Here is a 17,871-nt window from a genome sequence, read left to right as displayed (position 1 = left end):
CCTGACCTTGTGATCCGCCCGTCTCGGCCTCCCAAAGTGCTGGGATTACAGGCTTGAGCCACCGCGCCCGGCCGATTTGCATTTCTCAAATGATCAGTGATGTTCAGCTTTTTTCTATATGTTTGTTGGCCACATGTATGTCTTCTTTTGAGAAGTGTCTGTTCATGTTCTTTGCCCACTTTTTAATGGGGTTGTTTGTTTTTTATAAACAGCTATTTCACACCGGAAAAAAAAATAAGGAGAAGTGAATAAATAAGAATTTAGGTTTTCTGGGCCGGGTATAGTGGCTCATGCTGTAATCCCAGCACTTTGGGAGGCCGAGGCTGGCCAATCACTCGAGGTCAGGAGTTTGAGACCAGGCTGGCCAACATGGCAAAATCCTGTCTCTACTAAAAAATACAAAAATTACCTGGGCGTAGTGGCACGTGCCTGTAATCCCAGCTACTCGAGAGGCTGAAGCAGGAGAATCACTTGAACCTGGGAGGCAGAGGTTGCAGTGAGCTGAGATTGCACCACCGCACTCCAGCCTGGGTGACAGAGCGAGACTCCGTCTCAAAAAAGAAAAAGAAAAAGAATTTAGGTTATCTGTGTGTTCATTGAATACTTAAGTAAAATTTAAATGAATATGTGTTTTATATCACGTAAATTTTAGGTACAACAATTTACCTAAAATAGGAAGTCATGTTTCAGTAAATGCATGCATTAGTTAAGTGATGGTGCAAACTGGAGGTATTCCGTTGAATCTTACATTCTTTTTTTTTTTTTTTTTTTTGAGACAGAGTCGTGCTCTGTTGCCCAGGCTGGAGTGCAGTGGCACAATCTCAGCTCACTGCAACCTCTGTCTCCTGGGTTCAAGCAATTCTCGTGCCTCAGCCTCCCAAGTAGCTGGGATTACAGGTGTGTGCCACCAGGCCCAGCTAATTTTTTTTTATTTTTATTTTTAGTAAAGACAAGGTTTCACATTGTTGGCCACGCTGGTCTCAAATTCCTGACCTTATGTGATCCGCCTGCTTCAGCCTCACAAAGTGCTGGGAGTATAGGCGTGAGCCACTGTGCCAGGCCTTAATCTTACATTCTATATATATATATTTTTTCTTGAAACAGAGTCTTGCTTTGTTACCCAGGCTGGAGTGCAATGGTGCCATCTCGGCTCACTGCAACCTCCACCTCCAGGGTTCAAGCGATTCTCCTGCCCCAGCCTCCCGGGTAGCTAGGACTACAGGCGTGTGCCACCACGCCTGGCTAAATTTTTGTATTTTTAGTGGAGATGGGGTTTCACTGTATTAGCCAGGATGGTCTCAATCTCCTGACCTCGTGATCTGCCCGCCTCGTCCTCCCAAAGTGCTGGGATTACAGGCATGAGCTACCGTGCCCAGCCCCATTCTAAATATACCAGCCAATTACAAAAACCCATTGAGGTGATTAAAATGCTGGGGATTTATATAGTGGCAATGATTGTACATCTTTGTAAATATGCTAAAAACCAGCAAATTGTACAGTTTAACCGGGTGAATCTTACGACTTGTGAATTTTATCTATATATATAAAAAAAAAAAAAAAAAAATCCGGCGAGACCACGCCAGTGCACTCCAGGCTGGGTGACAGAGTGAGACCCTGTCTCAGAGAAAAAAAAAAAAAAAATCTGGGCCAGGCGTGGTGGCTCATGCCTGTAATCCTAGCAATTTGGGAAGCCAAAACCGGAGGATCGCTTGAGTCCAGGAGTTCCAGACCAGCCTGCGCAATATAGGGAGACCCCCATCTCTACAAAAAATACAAAGATTAGCTGGGCGCAGTGTTTCACTCCTGTAGTTCCAGCTACTAGGAAGACTGAGGTGGAAGGATTGCTTGAGCCAGGTGGTTGAGGCTGCAGTAAGCCGTGGTCGAGCCACTGCACTCCAGCCTGGGCAACAGAGGAGACCCTGTCTCAAAAATAAAAATGAATAATAAATAATAAAATCCAGCCGGGTGCAGTGGCTCACGCCTGTAATCCTAGCACTTTGGGAGGCCGAGGCAGGCGGACTGTCTGAGCTCAGGAGTTCCAGACGAGCCTGGGCAACGCGGTGAAACCCCGACTCTACTAAAATACAAAAGAAATTAGCCGGGCGTGGCGGTGTGCGCTTGTAGTCCCAGCTACTCGGGAGGCTAGGGCAGGAGAATTGCTTGAACCTGGGAGGCAGAGGTTGCAGTTAGCCGAGATTGCGCCACTGCACTCCAGCCTCGGGGAGCGAGCGAGACTCCGTCTCTACAAAGATAATAATAATAATTATTATTATTATAATAAAATCCGTTGTCAATAGGCAGAATAATAATATGCTTCATCGTCAGAAACATTTATTGGAAGTAGAAAAGTCATAGGAAATAAAATGTTTAGTAATTTAAAAAATGGTTAATTATTGGCACCACCCGAATAAGTATTAACTTTATTTCTCACAAAATCCAATGAGGTAGATATTGTTATTCCCATTTTACAGGTGAGAAAACAGTCCTAGAAAGTTTGAATAACATGCCCAAGATTCTACAGCTAGTAAGTAGCAGAGGTGGGATTCATAGTCAAGTATGAGTATACTCTTTTTCGTTTTTTTTTTTTTTTTTAAAAAACAGCTTTATTTAGATTAAATTTACGTACTATAAAATTCACCAATTTCAGACCAGGTGGAGTGACTCACGCCTGTAATCCCAGCACTCTGGGATGCCGAGGTGAGCAGATCACTTAAGGTCAGGAGTTGGAGACCAGCCTGGACCAACATGGTGAAACCCCATCTCTACTAAAAATACAAAAATTATCCAGGCAAAGTGTCACGCGAGTGTAATCCCAGCTACTTGGGAGGCTGAGGCAGGAGAATCGCTTGAACCTGGGAGATGGAGGTTGTAGTGAGCTGAGATCGCCCCACTGCACTCTAGCCTGGGCAACAGAGTGAGACTGAGTCTCAGAAAATAAATAAAATAAAATTCACCAATTTTAAATACACAATTCCATGATTTTTAGTGAGTTTACAGAGTTGTGCAACCATCACAAAAATCCAGATTTGGAACATTACCATCACCCCAAAGAAATCCTTTGCATCTATGTTCATTCAATTCCTGTTCCCACCTCCAGTCCTAGGCAATTACTAATGGACTTTCTTCCTCTAAAGATTTGCCTTTTCTAGACATTTCGTTTAAATGGAATCATATAATATGTGGTCTTTTGTGTCTGACTTCTTTCATTTAGCTTAATGATTTTGAGGTTCATCCATGTTGTAGCATGTATGAACATGATGTTGAATAAAATTTCATATCACATTTTATTGATGCATTCACCAGTTGAATAGATATTTGGATTGTTTTCAGTTTTTGGCTACTGTGAATAATTCTGCAAATGAACATTTGTGTGCAAGTTTTTATGACAACATATTGTCATTTTTCTTGGTAAATATCTAGTTGTACAATTGCTGAGTCCTGTGTTAAATCTAGGTTTAATAGTTTGAGAAACAGGCTGGGAGCAATGGTTCACCCATGTAATCCCAACAGGCAGGTGGATCACCGGAGATCAGGAGTTCAAAACCAGCCTGGCCAACATGGTGAAACCCTGTCTCTACTAAAAATGCAAAAATTAGCCAGGTGTGGCGGTGGCCGTCTGTAGTCCCAGCTACTCTGGAGGCTGAGGCAGAAGAATTGCTTGAACCCTGGAAGCGGAGGTTGCAGTGAGCCAAGATCGTGCCATTATACTCCTGCCTAGGAGACAGAGTGAGACTCCATCTCAAAAAAAAAAAAAAAAAAAAAAAAGTTTGAGAAACATTTCAATTGTTTTCCAAAATGGCTGTATCGTTTTACATTCCCACCAGCAGTATATGAAGAAGACTCAGTTTCTCCACATCCTCATTCACACTTGTTTTTTGTTTTGTTTTGTTTTTGAGACACAGCCTTGCTCTGTTGCCCAGGCTGCAGTGCAGTGGTGCAATCTCGGCATACTGCAACCTCGGCCTCCCAGGTTCAAGTGATTCTCCTGCCTCCCGAGTAGCTGAGATTACAGGTGTGCACCACCATGCCCTGCTGTTTTGTTTTGTTTTTTAATATATATTTTTAGTACAGACGTTGTTTCACTATGTTGGCCGGGTTGGTCTTGAACTCCTGACTTCAGGTGATCCGCCTGCTTTGGCCTCCCAAAGTGTTGGGATTACAGGCATGAGTCACTGCGCCTGGCCCCTCACCAACATTTGTAATTGTCTCTTCATTTACTATAGTCATTCTAGTGGCTTTTTTTTTCTTTATTATTATTATTATTTTTTGAGACGGAGTCTTCACTCTGTCGCCCAGGCTGGAGTGCAGTGGCACGATCTCCGCTCACTGCAAGCTCCGCCTCCTGGGTTCACGCCATTCTCCTGCCTCAGCCTCCCAAGTAGCTTGGATTACAGGCACCCACCACCACACCTGGCAAATTTTTTGTATTTTTTAGTAGAGACGGGGTTTCACTGTGTTAGCCAGGATGGTCTCGATCTCCTGACCTCATGATCCACCCACCTCGGCCTCCCAAAGTGTTGGGATTACAGGCGTGAGCCACCACCGTGCCCAGCTGTTTTTCTTTTTTAAAGGAAAGATGGGGTCTTGCGGTGTTGCCTCCGCTGATCTCAAAATCCTGGCCTCAAGCAATCCTCCTGCCTTGGCCTCCCACAGTGCTGAGATTACAGGCATGAGCCACCCTACCAGTTCAATGTGGTTTCAATTTGCATTTCTTTAATGACTAATGCGTGTTCAGCATCTTTTCATGTACTCATTAAGCCATTCATATCTCTTCTTTGGTAAAATGGCTATTCAAACATTTCGCCTACTTTTATTTTTATTTGTTTTTTTTTTTAGAGAAAGGACCTTGCTCTGTCATCCAGGCTGGAATGCAGCAATCATAGTTCACGGCAGCCTTGAACTCTTGGGCTCAAATGATCCTCCTACTTCAGCCTCACAAGTAGCTGGGAGTTCTGTCATCCAGGCTGGAGTGCAGTGGTGCAATCATAGCTCACTGCAGCTTGAACTCCTGGGCTCAAATGATCCTCCCGCTTCAGCCTCACAAGTAGCTGGGAGTACAGAGGCATGCCACTATGCCCAGGTACTTTTTTGATTTTTTTGTAGAGATGGGATCTTGCCATATTGCCCAGGCTAGTGCCCTTTTCTTTTTCGTTTTCTGGAGACAGAGTCTGGCTCTGTCACCCAGGCTGGAGTGCAGTGGCATAATCACGGCTCACTGCAGCCTCAACCACCTAGGCTCAAGTGATCCTCCTACCTCAGCCTCTCAAGTAATTGGGATCACAGGTGTGTGCCGCAATGCCTGGCTAATTTTTAAGTTTTTTTGTAGAGACAAGGTCTCAGTATGTTGCCCAGGCTGGTCTCAAACTCCTGGGCTCAAGTGATCCACCTGCCTCAGCCTCCCAAAGTGCTGGGATTACAGGTGTGAGCTACTGCACCCAGCTGGGTGCCCTTTTTTTTTTGAAAAATTTAAAAAATTTTTTGAAATAGAATCAGGGTCTCACTATATTGCCCGGGCTGGTCCTGAACTCCGGAGCTCAAGCAATCCTCCCGCTTCAGCCTCCCAAAGTGTTGAAATTATAGGCATGAGTCACCGCACCAAGCCCATTTTTAAATTGGGTTATTTACCTCCTTAATATTGGGTTGCAAGAGATTTGTTGTTTTTTTTTTTAATATTCTGGATACAAGTCCTTTATCAGATATTTGATTTGTAAATGTTTCTCTGTAGTTTGTCTTTTCATTTTCTTACTGGTGTCTTTGAAGAGTAAAAGTTTTTAACTTTCATGAAGTCAATTTATATATTTATATTCTTTTTTATGGATCATGCTTTTGGTATCATATATAAGAACACTTTGGGCCAGGCGCGGTGGTTCACACCTGTAATCCCAGCACTTCAGGAGGCCGAGGAGGGCGGATCACGAGGTCAGGAGTTCGAGACCAGCCTGGCCATCATAGTGAAACCCAGTCTCTATTAAAAATACAGAAAATTAGCCAGGCATGGTGGCAGGCACCTGTAATCTGAGCTACTTGGGAGGCTGAGGCAGGAGAATCTCTTGAACCCGGGGGAGGAGGTTGCAGTGAGCTGAGATTTCGCCACTGCACTCTAGCCTGGACGACAATGTGAGACTCCATCTCAAAAAAAAAAAGGAACACTTTGCCTAACCCAAGGTCACAAAGATTTATTTTTATGTTTTCTTCTTAAAGGTTTGTAGTTTTAGCTCTTATATTTAGGTATGTGATCCATTTTGACTTAATTTTTGTGTATGGTTTGAGGTGAGGTTTTTTTTTTTTTTTTTCTTTTCTTTTCTTTTGAGACGGAGTCTGGCTCTGTTGCCCAGGCTGCAGTGCAGTGGCACGACCTCAGCTCACTGCAACCTCCACCTCCCGGTTTCAAGTGATTCTCCTGCCTCAGCCTCCCGAGTAGCTGGGATTACAGACGTGCATCATCACGCCCAGCTAATTTTTGTATTTTTCTTTAGTAGAGACGGGGTTTCCCTATGTTGGTCAGGCTGATCTGGAACTCCCGACCTCAGGTGATCCGCCCACTTTGGCCTCCCAAAGTGCCTGGATTACAGGTGTGAGCCACTGCACACGGCCAAGGTGAGGGTTTAAGTCCATCTCTCTTTTTGCCTGTGGATATCCAGTTGTCCCAGCACTATTTGTTGAAAAGACTACACTTTCTCTATTGAATTGCTTTGGCACCTTTGTCAAAAATAAATGGATCATTAAAAAAAGAGTTTATTTCTGGACTGTCAATTCTGTTCCATTGATCTATAAGTCTATCCTTATACCAGTATCACACTGTTTTGATTTTTGTAATTTTATATCACATTTTGAAATTGGGAAGTATAAGTCCTTTAACTATGTTCTTTTTCAAAATTATTTGGTTATTTTTGGGGCCTTTGCATTTCCATATCTATTTTAGGATCAGCTTGTGAATTTCTATAAAAAAGCCTGCTGGAGGCAGTTGGGACAAAACTATAGAGCCCAGGAGCAGTCCCTGAATGACCAGGCCAGTGTTGCCCCTGGTGTCACTGAGTGGTCCCCTGCTGGTTTGCTGGGAGTGAAGGGAATCCAGGCTGGCAGAGCTGGAGCCAGTTGGGGAGCAGGGTTCTGGGAGCTCTGCAAAATCAGTAGCAAGTGCTGGGAAAGGCGCATGCTGGAGACACTTAGAGTTCCCAAGACTTGCTTGAGGCTAGCCCAGTGAAGAAAAACCCAGAGACTCATGTTTCCAGAGGTCAGTCTGTCAGGCAGGAAGGACCCGGGGTTTGAACCCAGCTTCAGTCTGCAGGCTCTGAGGCTGCTCAGGCCGGGAAAGTTCAAGGAAGGGACCTGGTGGTGCTCCACTTCCAGTTCTTTAAATAATGTTGCTTTTTATTCTCTTAACCTCTTCAAGTGGGTGCAGACTTCTCATAAGGAGCTGGAAGACATTCCTCCCACACTACCCTTCCTGGCCCAACAGAGCATCCAGAAGGCAGTAGGACCTGATTTTTCAGGTACTGGGAACAAGGGGCTCACTGCTTGGACTCTGCTTAGAGTAGGGATGGTAAATATCCTGCTTGCATGGCTTTACCTTCCCTCTAGTCCCAAAGCAGGTATGTTCTGGTTGTCACAGAGTTTCATTGAGCCCAGCTGCAGCCACGTGGCCATCTGGAGCTGGTGCTGTAGGTGACCATCTGGTACATTGAGGGGACCGGTTTTCCTCCTTCACTCTATAAGCTGTCATCTTGGGAGACAGGGAAGAGAAGGTGGTGGGCCAGTCCTGTGTCCTCCTCCACTTCCCATGCCCCTACATTACCCATCTGTGTCTCCTCTGCAAAAGGAGAGGAAGAGGCATTAAGGGATGAAGGGTGATTATGTATTACTTATCCATTTCTGAATAAACATTTGTTATTCCAAAAAAAAAAAAAAAAGAAGAAGAAGAAGAAAAAAGCCTGCTGGATTTTCTTTTATTGTGGTAAAAATTTACCATCGTAACCATTTTTAATTGTACAGTAGTGTTAGTTTTTGGGTTTTTTTTTTTTTTTTTTTTTTTTTGATGGAGTCTAGCTCTGTCGTCCAGGCTGGAGTGCAGTGGCATGATCTCGGCTCACTGCAACTTCCGCTTCCCAGGTTCAAGCGATTCTCCTGCCTCAGCCTCCCAAGTAGCTGGAATTACAGGCATCTGGCACCATGCCCAACTAATTTTTGTATTTTTAGTAGAGACGGTTTCACTGTGTTGGCCAGGCTGGTGTCAAACTCCCGACGGTTTCACTGTGTTGGCCAGGCTGGTGTCAAACTCCTGACCCTGTGATCCGCCTGCCTCGGCCTCCCAAAGTTCTGGGATACAAGCGTGAGCCATGGCACCCGGCCAGTAGTGTTAGTTACATGTGCATTGTTGTGCAATTGATCTCTAGAACCTTTTCATCTTGCAAAATTGAAACCGTGTAGCCATTTAACTTTTAAGACAGGGTAACGCTATGTTCCCCCCAGGCTGGCCTTGAACTGGGGTTTAAGGGATCCTCCCGCCTTAGCCTTTTGAGTAACTGGGACTACAGGCATGTGCCATCACACCGAATTAAGTTTTACCCTGCTCTCCTGCTGGAATTTTTTTTTTTTTTTTTTTTTTTTTTTTTGAGACAGAGCCTCGCTCTGTCGCCCAGGCTGGAGTGCAGTGGCGCCATCTCAGCTCACTGCAAGCTCCGCCTCCCGGGTTCACGCCATTCTCCTGCCTCAGTCTCCCGAGTAGCTGGGACTACAGGCACCCGCCACCACACCCAGCTAATGTTTTGTATGTTTAGTAGAGTCTGGGTTTCACCGTGTTAGCCCGATGGTCTCGATCTCCTGACCTCGTGATTCGCCCGTCTCGGCCTCCCAAAGTGTTGGGATTACAGGCGTGAGCCACCATACCCGGCCATCCTGCTGGATTTTTAAGGGGAATTGTTTTGAATCTGTAGATCAATTGGGAAGAACCATCACTTGACAATATTGACACCTCTGGCCAGGCGCGGTGGCTCACATCTGTAATCCGAGCACTTTGGGAGGCCCGAGGCGGGCGGATCACGAGGTCAGGAGATCGAGAGCATCCTGGCTAACGCGGTGAAACTCTGTCTCTACTGAAAATACAAAAAAAAAAAAAAAAAAAAAAAAAAAAAATCGGGGCGTAGTGGCGGGCGCCTGTAGTCCCAGCTACTCGGGAGGCTGAGGCAGGAGAATGGCGTGAACCCGGGAGGCGGAGCTTGCAGTGAGCCGAGATCGCACCACTGCACTCCAGCCTGGGCGACAGAGTAAGACTCTGTTTCAAAAACAACAACAACAAAAAAACCTCCAATCACAGAGGGCTATCCTGCCTCACCTATGCTTAACATTCTCACCTCCCTCACCAAGACAGTGCTGCCTCTTCTCCCAAGTCCCTGAGACAGCATGAAATTCACCCCTCCTTTTGTCCAGGCCTGTGCCCAGACCTCTATGTGTGAAATCATACCCCTACTTTCTCTTCCACTACCCACACACAAAGCTGAGGAGGCCAGAATTGACTTACCTAAAGTCCCTCTCTGCCCTGTATCTAGAAAGAAATTCTGTCTTAGAGATAGTTTTGCAGTCACTAGGTTTTTATTTGTTTTTTTGTTTTGTTTTGTTTTTTGAGACAGAGTCTCATTCTGTCACCCAGGCTGGAGTACAGTGGTGCAATAACGGCTCACTGCAGCCTTGACCTCCCGGGCTCAAGCAATCCTCCCACTTCAGCCTCCTGAGTAGCTGGAACCACAACTTCACAGCATCACGCTGGGCTAATTTTTTGTATTTCTTGTAGAGATGGAGTCTCCCTATGTTGCCAGGCTGGTCTCAAACTCCTGGGCTCAAGCCATTCGCCCCCCTCAGCCTCCCAAAGTACTAGGATTACAAGCGTGAGCCCCTGCACCCAGCCTCACTGTTTTTTAGTTTTTTAAATTTTAATTTAATTTTTTTTGAGACGGAATCTCCCTCTGTCGTCCAGGCTGGAGTGCAATGGTGTGATCTCGATTCACTGCAACCTCCGCTTCCTGGGTTCAAGCAATTCTCCTGCCTCAGCCTCCCGAGTAGCTGGGATTACAGGTGCCTGCCACCACGCCCAGCCAATTTTTTTGTAATTTTAGTAGAAACGGGATTTCACCATGTTTGCCAGGCTAGTCTTGAACTCCTGAACTCAAGTGATCCGTCCTCCTCTGCCTCCCAAAGTGCTGGGATTACAAGCATGAGCCACTGCGTTTTTGTTTTGTTTTGTTTTGTTTTTTAGATGGAGTCTCACTCTGTCGCCCAGGCTGGAGTACAACGGCATGATCTCGGCTCACTGCAACCTCTGCCTCCCGGTTCAAACGATTCTCCTGCCCCAGCCTCTTGAGTAGCAGGGATTATAGGCGCTCGCCACAACGCCTGGCTAATTTTTGTATTTTTAGTAAAGACGAGGTTTCACCATGTTGGCCAGGCTGGTCTCGAACTGCTGACCTTGTGATCCGCCTGCTTCGGCCTTCCAAAATGCTGGGATTACAGGCGTGAGCCACCGTGCCCGGCCATCACTGCATTTTTAAAAGAACTTAGTTTTAGAATCAATAAATAACCTAAGAGTCTACATTCAATCTTGTCTGTATCCTTAACCACAGTCCCCAAACCCTGAGGTTGTGCTGCCGGCAACAGTAATTACTGGAGTGAGTCTGTCCGTCCTTCCTTCCTTCCTTCCTTCCTTCCTTCCTTCCTTCCTTCCTTCCTCCCTCCCTCCCTCCCTCCCTTCCTTCCTCCCTTCCCTCCCTCCCTCCTTCCTTCTTTCTTTCCTTTCTTTCTTTTTTCTTTCTCTCTTTCTATTTCTTTCCTTCCTTCCTTCCTTTTCTTTCTTTCTTTTCTTTCCCTCCCTCCCTCCCTCCCTTCCTTCCTTTCTTATTTTTCCACTTCTTTCGTCATACAACACCATGTAGCAGCTCTTTATTCCTGCTACTCACCTCAACTCTGGCACTCACACTTAGAATGTGTGCGTGTTTGGGTACACATCTACTGAAATGCAGTACTTAAGAACATTTAGCTTGGGCTGGGCATGGTGGCTCACGCCTGTAATCCCAACACTTTGGAAAGCTGAGGCAGGCAAATCACCTGAGGTCAGGAGTTCAAGACCAGCTTGGCCAACGTGGTGAAACCCTGTCTCTACTAAAAATACAAAAAATAAGCCGGGCATGGTGGCGGGTGCCTGTAATCCCAGCTACTTGGGAGGCCGAGGCAAGAGAATCACTTGAACCCAGGAGGCGGAGGTTGCAGTGAGCCAAGACTGCACCATTGCACTCCAGCCTGAGCAACAAGAGTGACACTCCATCTCATAAAAACAAACAAACAAACAAACAAAAAGAATATATGGCTCGTATCTTGAGGCTTCTAAACCATAGTGCTATTTTTCATTGGTTCATAACTTAAAAGTGATTAATTTTGCTGGGCACAGTGGCTCAAGCCTGTATTTTGAGCTACTCAGGAGACTGAGGCAGGAGGATCCCTCGAGCTCAGCAGTTCGAGGCTGCAGTGAGCTATGATCACTATGATCACACCATTGCACTCCAACCTGGGCTACAGAGGGATACCTCATCTCTTTTAAAAAAAAAAAACTTTTTTAATGATTAATTTTGGGAAAGGGGGTATGTTACTCCTTTTAACATTTTTATTTACTAAGAGGCATTGTCTACGTTGCATTTCAAAGTAAATAGATTTAGTTAAAATGGTGACATTCATTTCATCTTTCATTGATAGTGACAGTGGATGTTTAGCAATTACAGTATTTTTCTATCTGGCTTAGCATAGCACAGTCTTTGTCTTACTTTTATCTCACTGGCTACTCCTTCTCTGTCTCCTTGACAGTCCCCTATCTTGTCCCAGATGACTCCCTCACATTGCTGTGCCCCAAAGCCCAGTCCTCGCTGTACACTCAGCCCCTTGATAATCTCATAACTGAAGCTGAAGCATAATGTTATTTTTCATTGGTTCATAAGGAGCACAAAGATGATTACTTTCTTTTTAAGGTTTTCATTTACAAGGGGGCATTGTCTACACCATGTTTCAAGGTAAATATATTCCGTTAAAATGGCAATATTCATTGCATCTTTTATTGATAGTGGATGTTTAGCAACTTCCAGTAACTCTCTGTAGCTTGTAGCATTCCAAACTCTTGTCTGATCTCCTAGAACCAGTTCTCTCTGTTCTCCAGGATGGCTCCCTAGCCCAGGCATGCCTCTGGGCCCAGTCCTTGCAGCTTTTCCTTCCTCCCCACTCCCTTCAAAACTGATCCTCCTGAGGTCTTTGCGATGTCAGGAAATGACAATTTCATCCTTCCAGTTGCTCAGGACGGAAAACCTTGATGTTATCCATGACTCCTCTCTTTCCCTTATCCCTACCTCCAGGAAATCCTGTTGGCTCTTCCTCCAGAATATTTGCAAAGTCTTAAGCACTTCTTACCATCTCCACTGTTGCCTCCATCCCATTCCATTCCATTATCGTAATAGTTTCCTAACCCATTTCCCTGCTTCTGCCCTAGTCCACCTAAATTCTGTTATTTACATAGCAGCCTGAGTGTCAAATCATATTAGTCCTCTTCACAAAACCTTCCAGTGGTTCCCAATTTCTCACAGGCCAAAGACCTTACAATTGCCTACCAGGCTTTATACACTCTGGTCCCTAATTTCATTCAAGTCAAGGCTCAAATGATACCTCCTACTTTGATCATCCCAGTTAAAATTGGAACACCCTTCCCAAGCTCTGTTATTTTCCATAGCATTTATCACATTCTGATTGGGGGAATAGATGCCACAGAATTAGTCCAGGCTGACCACCACACAAACAACAAATCTAAAAATAGCAAACCCCACCACACCTGGATTGGGAGTGGGTTAATGAAGAGTCCAGAGTTGCTACAACATATTATCTAAAAGAAACAGGATGTACAAAGAAACAGCAAAGTGTGACCCATACTCAGGAAAATAAGGAGTCAACAGAAAACTGCCTCTGAGGGGTCAGTGTTATTGCGATCAGTGCAATTATAGTTTTTTTTGTCCTGCATTTTCACATAAGATTATATTAGAAACAACTTCATAAGTCATTAAAACTTCTATGAAAATAATATATATATATATATATATTTGTTTTTTTTGAGGCAAAGTCTCCCTCTTTCGCCCAGTCTTCCGGATTCAAGCACTTCTCCTGCTTCAGCCTCCTAAGTAGCTGGGATTACAGGCATGCGCCACCACGCCTGGCTAATTTCTTTGTATTTTTAGTAGAGATGGGGTTTCCCATGTTGGCCAGGCTGGTCTTGAACTCAAGTAATCCACCCACCTCAGCCTCTCAAAGTGCTGGGATTACAGATGTGAGCCACCGCACCCAGTCACATTTACCACATTCTAACAGGCCACATAATTTGCTTATTTATTTTGTTTATTGGCTGACACGTGTAATCCATACAAGGGCTAATTTTCATATGTTTTATTCACTGATGGATCCCCAGTGGGTAGAACAAGACTTGGCATGTACTAGGCACTCACAAATACTTATGGAATGAATAACTAAATAGTATAGTAGATTGCAAACCAACAGTTTATGGAATTAAGTAGGAATAAACATACAACGATGTGAAGATCATTTACTATGTTAATTAATATAATAACACAGTACAGTGGAAAGATCATGGGGTGACTGGGTGCGGTGGCTCACACCTGTAATCCCAGCAGTTTAGGAGGCCGAGGTGGATGGATTACTTGAGGTCAGGAGTTTGAGACCAGCCTGGCCAACATGGGAAAACCCATCTCCACTAAAGTGACAAAATTTAGCCGGGTGTGGTGGTGTGTACCTGTAGTCCCAGCTACTTGGGAGGCTGAGGCAGGAGAATCACTTGAACCTGGGAGGCAGAGGTTGCAGTGAGCCGATCATGCCACTGCACTCCAGCCTGGGTGATAGAGGGAGACTCCGTGTCAAAATAAATAAATAAATAAATAAATAAATAAATAATAATAAAAAGTAAAAAGAAAAGTGATTACCAAGACAACTACCGCAGACTGGGAATTTCTGAAAAGCCTCAACTTTATTTATTTATTTATTTTGAGACAGCTTCTAGCTCCGTTGCCCAGGCTGGAGTGCAGTGGTGCAATCTCCACTCACCGTAACCTCTGCCTCCTGGGCTCAAACCATACTCCTACCTCAGCCTCCTGAGTAGCTGGGACCGCAGGTCCGCGCCACCACGCCAGCTAATTTTTGTATTTTTAATACAGATGGGGTTTCACTATGTTCGTCAGGCTGGTCTCCAATTCCTGACCTCTAATGACCCCCTGCTGCACCCTCCCTCCCCCCACCCCCCGCCCGCCTCGGCCTCCCAAAGTGCTGGAATTACAGGCGTGAGCCACCACGCCCGGCCTGAATTTCTTAAAAAACAAAAACAGGAGGGAGGAGGAGGGTATGCAGTATCCTAAATCCTCAGAACCCCTGGGGAGGAACCTTATTCCAACTCCACCAGCACTCCCAGGCCCAAGCCTCTAGCATACTTCCGACCTCGCTGGGCTGCTAGATAGCCATTGAGGAATGTGTATTCTCAAATACTTAGGCTACAGGGCTAAGAAAAGACTGCTTCCATCTGCCTCAGTGGGACTCTACCAGTGTGAAAGGATACTCTCAAGGTATTTAACGACTCCCATTACAGTCCAGAAATTGGTGGGGAAAGTTAAAATATCTTTTCTTTTCTTTTTTTTTTGAGACGGAGTTTTTGCTCTGTTGCCCGAGCTGGAGTGCAGTGGCTCACGCTTGTAATCCCCGCACTTTGGGAGGCCAAGGCGGGCGGATCGTGAGGTCAGGGGTTTGAGACCAGCCTGGCCAACACAGTGAAACCCCGTCTCTACCAAAAATACAAAAATTAGCTGGGCGTGGTGGCGGACGCCTGTAATCCCAGCTACTGGGGAGGCTGAGGCAGGAGAATTGCTTGAACCCGGGAGGTGGAGGTTGCAGTGAGCCGAGATGTGCCACTGCACCCCAGCCTGGGCAACAGAGTTAGACTCCATCTCAGAAACAAACAAAAACAAAAACAAACAAACAAAAAACAAGGAAGGTTCGCCAAGCATGGTGGGACGCGCCTGTGGTCCTAGCTATTCGGGAGGCTGAGGCGGATGGATCACTTGGGCCCGGGAGGTCAAGGCTGCAGTGAGCTGTGATCATGCTTCTGCCCTCCAGCCTGGCCGAGAGTCAGACCGTCTCAAAAAATAATAATAACAACATGAAAATAAGAAATAAGAGTGAAAGAGGCATCATTGATTGAAGATAACTTTGGGGGGGTGTTATATAGTAAACGTATAGATTGACTGAAAGACACAGCAGTTTTAGAAACTACAATAAGTATCCAAAAAAGCACATTTGAAATTCCCCATATGAGACCTTGCAATGTCAAAATAAGGAGGGGTGGGGGGCACGGTGATCACACAATGGCTATGACATCACTCACTACATTTATACCTGGTACACAGAGCGCAGAAACGTTTCAGCTCTTGCTTGAATGAAGAACAGAAGCCTCTCTTTAGACAGGTCAGTGCCAGATAGTAATGTATAGCTTAAAATGTCTGTTAGTTAATGTACAAAAATCCAAATCCAGCGTTTAGATGTTCGGGAATACTGTATGAAAATTTAAATATTCAGAAGTGGAATGTATGCATTTTTAAAGTTTATGGTTTAATTTTAAAAATTTTGTTGTAATGTGATAAATTCTGGGGTAATTTGTCATATAGTCACAGATGCAAATACAGCAAGCAGGGATTTTAAAATAATGAACAGAAATATCTTAAAGGAGCTATTGGAAAAGATGGAAAGAAAGTGTGAACAACTTGGGAATTTCTGTGTCTTAGTTTTTTTTAAGCTTGTAAGTTTAAATCTGAATAAGGAAGCTTTTTTCCAAAAGATTGAGGTGATTCTGTTATCTCTCCCACGAAGTAGTCTACTTCAGCAAAACAGTACACCGTGTGCTATTTTGTCCTCGAGAAAGATAGAATGTTCGAGTTTGCTAGAAAGAGATAATGATCGCTTTTAGCGACACCTCTCACGGAAAGTTCATCGGGATATTGGTCTAGAGAGAAAATGGCGGCGGGGGGTGGGGGTGGGGGTGGGGGAAGCCGAAATACCTCACTTTAGGATCTGCTATGGGCAATGGATGCCCTAATTTAAGGTTAATTGTAGAATCACGGGCTTCCAACTGTGTATTTCCGTCATCTACACTTTTCCCACAAAGAGATGCCATAATAAATTTACAAACCAGTCCTATAGTCTAGTTTTATATTCTTAAGTCAAGAAAAGGTAATATTTAAAAAGTACTAGCTAGAATTCTACAGCTGATGTGTTAAAAATGAACAACAAAAATCACTGCCCTCTGAATGTTCGTTCTTATTTTGACGCAAGTGGAGACAGAACAGCTTTTTTAAATCCGGCATTATCTCCGGGTGGTGCAGACATGCAATTTTTTATGAATTTTCCCACCCCTGGGAAATCGATTTCTGAAACGTGTAATTGTTGTGCAGCAAGCCAAGTGGACAGTGACGCAATAATCCACTGCAAGTTGCCTTACAAAAATGATGTCATTTGGCGCAGATCTAGTCACTTTTATAACAGGTAGCTATGGAAAAGCTCCCTCCACGTTGTCCCCGATTCCCCCACCCCCACCGTGGCCAAGATGCAAAAAGACACTTTCCTGGCTTCCTAGCCCTCAACTTGTCGAGGGTGGGCGCACCTCAGTGGCTCGGGGCCCATCGCTCGTGCAGGCGGAGAGGGACCAAGGGGACGAGGACAGCTGAGTGTCCTCAGCCCCGACGGCGGCGCCGCGGGGGAAGCTGCGTCGGGCCCAGTCTGGGGCCGCGACGCCCGGTCGCCTGTTTTCCTCGGTGGGAAACCGCTGGCGTGGCGGGCCGGCAGCCGGGACGCGGGGCGCCGCGGGCGCGGGACAGCCTTCCCCGCCAGCCCCCCACCCCCGTTCCCACACCCGCTCCCGCTCCCGTGGCGCCGGAAGTGACGCGCTTTAGGCTGAAAGATGGCGGCATTGGCGCTCGACCAGGGGGAAGGTAAACACCCGCCAGGCCACAGGCTGGCCCCCTCGGGGCGCCAGCAGGGGCCGAGGGGGGGCCTCCCGGGCCAGCTCCCCGCCCCCAACGGCTTCCCACCCTCCGCCCTCTCTCCCAGCGTGGCGGGCTTCCGCGTCAAGACGACGGCGCACGGGGCCCCGTGCCGGCCAGCCCCGCCTCCCTGGGCGGGCCCCGGGCGGCTCCCGCGGCCCGCAGGGGGCGCGCGGCCCGGAGCGGCCCCCGGCTCGTGGCCCCGCACGCCCCGCCCCTTCCCCGCCCCTTTCCCGCCTTCCTCCACCCCCGGCGTGGGTGATCCCGAGGCTCGGCGCGGTTCGGGGCAGAAGCTCGGAGACGCCGTCCTCGACGCTACCTTCTCTGGTGCTTCTGTCTCTGCCTGCTGCCCCCCAGCCCTTTCCCCCGCCCGCGGCCCCAGTCGGCCCTCCCGCCGAGCCCCGCCGGGTGCTGCGAGGCCCCCGGCGTTGGCAAGGTCGGTCCGGGCCCCGACGCCGCGCCGCCTCGTGCGGAGCCCGACTGTCTGGTTTCGCGACTCAGCGCTGTCTTCTTTCCCAGGACTTATCCAGAGGGTGCTGCAGGCGAGCACGCTCGTGCCCCGCCGGAGCGACCCGGCTCGTGCCGGCAGCGGCCGCTCGTAGACGTCCGAGAAGCCTGCCGAGTGCCGTCCCGGCGCCCGACCGCCCACCCATCGGCCCGCCGGCCCGGTTCTTCCTGATGCAGACTGCCGTCCACTAGAGGCTGGACAGGACCCCCCGAGGTACGTAGCCGCCCCTGGCCGCCGGCCTGCGGAGCCCGGGCT

The 17,871-nt window shown here is 46.9% G+C and overlaps 2 protein-coding genes across 2 annotated transcripts in view; both read left to right on the top strand.

The window, feature by feature from the left end:
- ACOT9 (acyl-CoA thioesterase 9) overlaps positions 1–17,871 on the top strand; it is a 397,499-nt gene that overhangs the window by 43,780 nt on the left and 335,848 nt on the right. The gene's annotated exons all lie outside the window — the stretch shown is intronic.
- The window catches only part of KLHL15 (kelch like family member 15), a 47,403-nt gene continuing 46,905 nt past the window's right edge, over positions 17,374–17,871 (top strand). The window contains exon 1 of the mRNA XM_050777363.1: positions 17,374–17,829. The gene's annotated coding sequence lies outside the window, so the exon portion shown is untranslated. The remainder of the gene's footprint in view (positions 17,830–17,871) is intronic.

Source organism: Macaca thibetana, chromosome X (genome assembly GCF_024542745.1).
Source record: "Macaca thibetana thibetana isolate TM-01 chromosome X, ASM2454274v1, whole genome shotgun sequence".
NCBI lineage: Eukaryota > Metazoa > Chordata > Mammalia > Primates > Cercopithecidae > Macaca > Macaca thibetana.
Note: the sequence above shows the minus strand (reverse complement) of the source record. Positions and strands in the feature narration are given on the sequence as shown.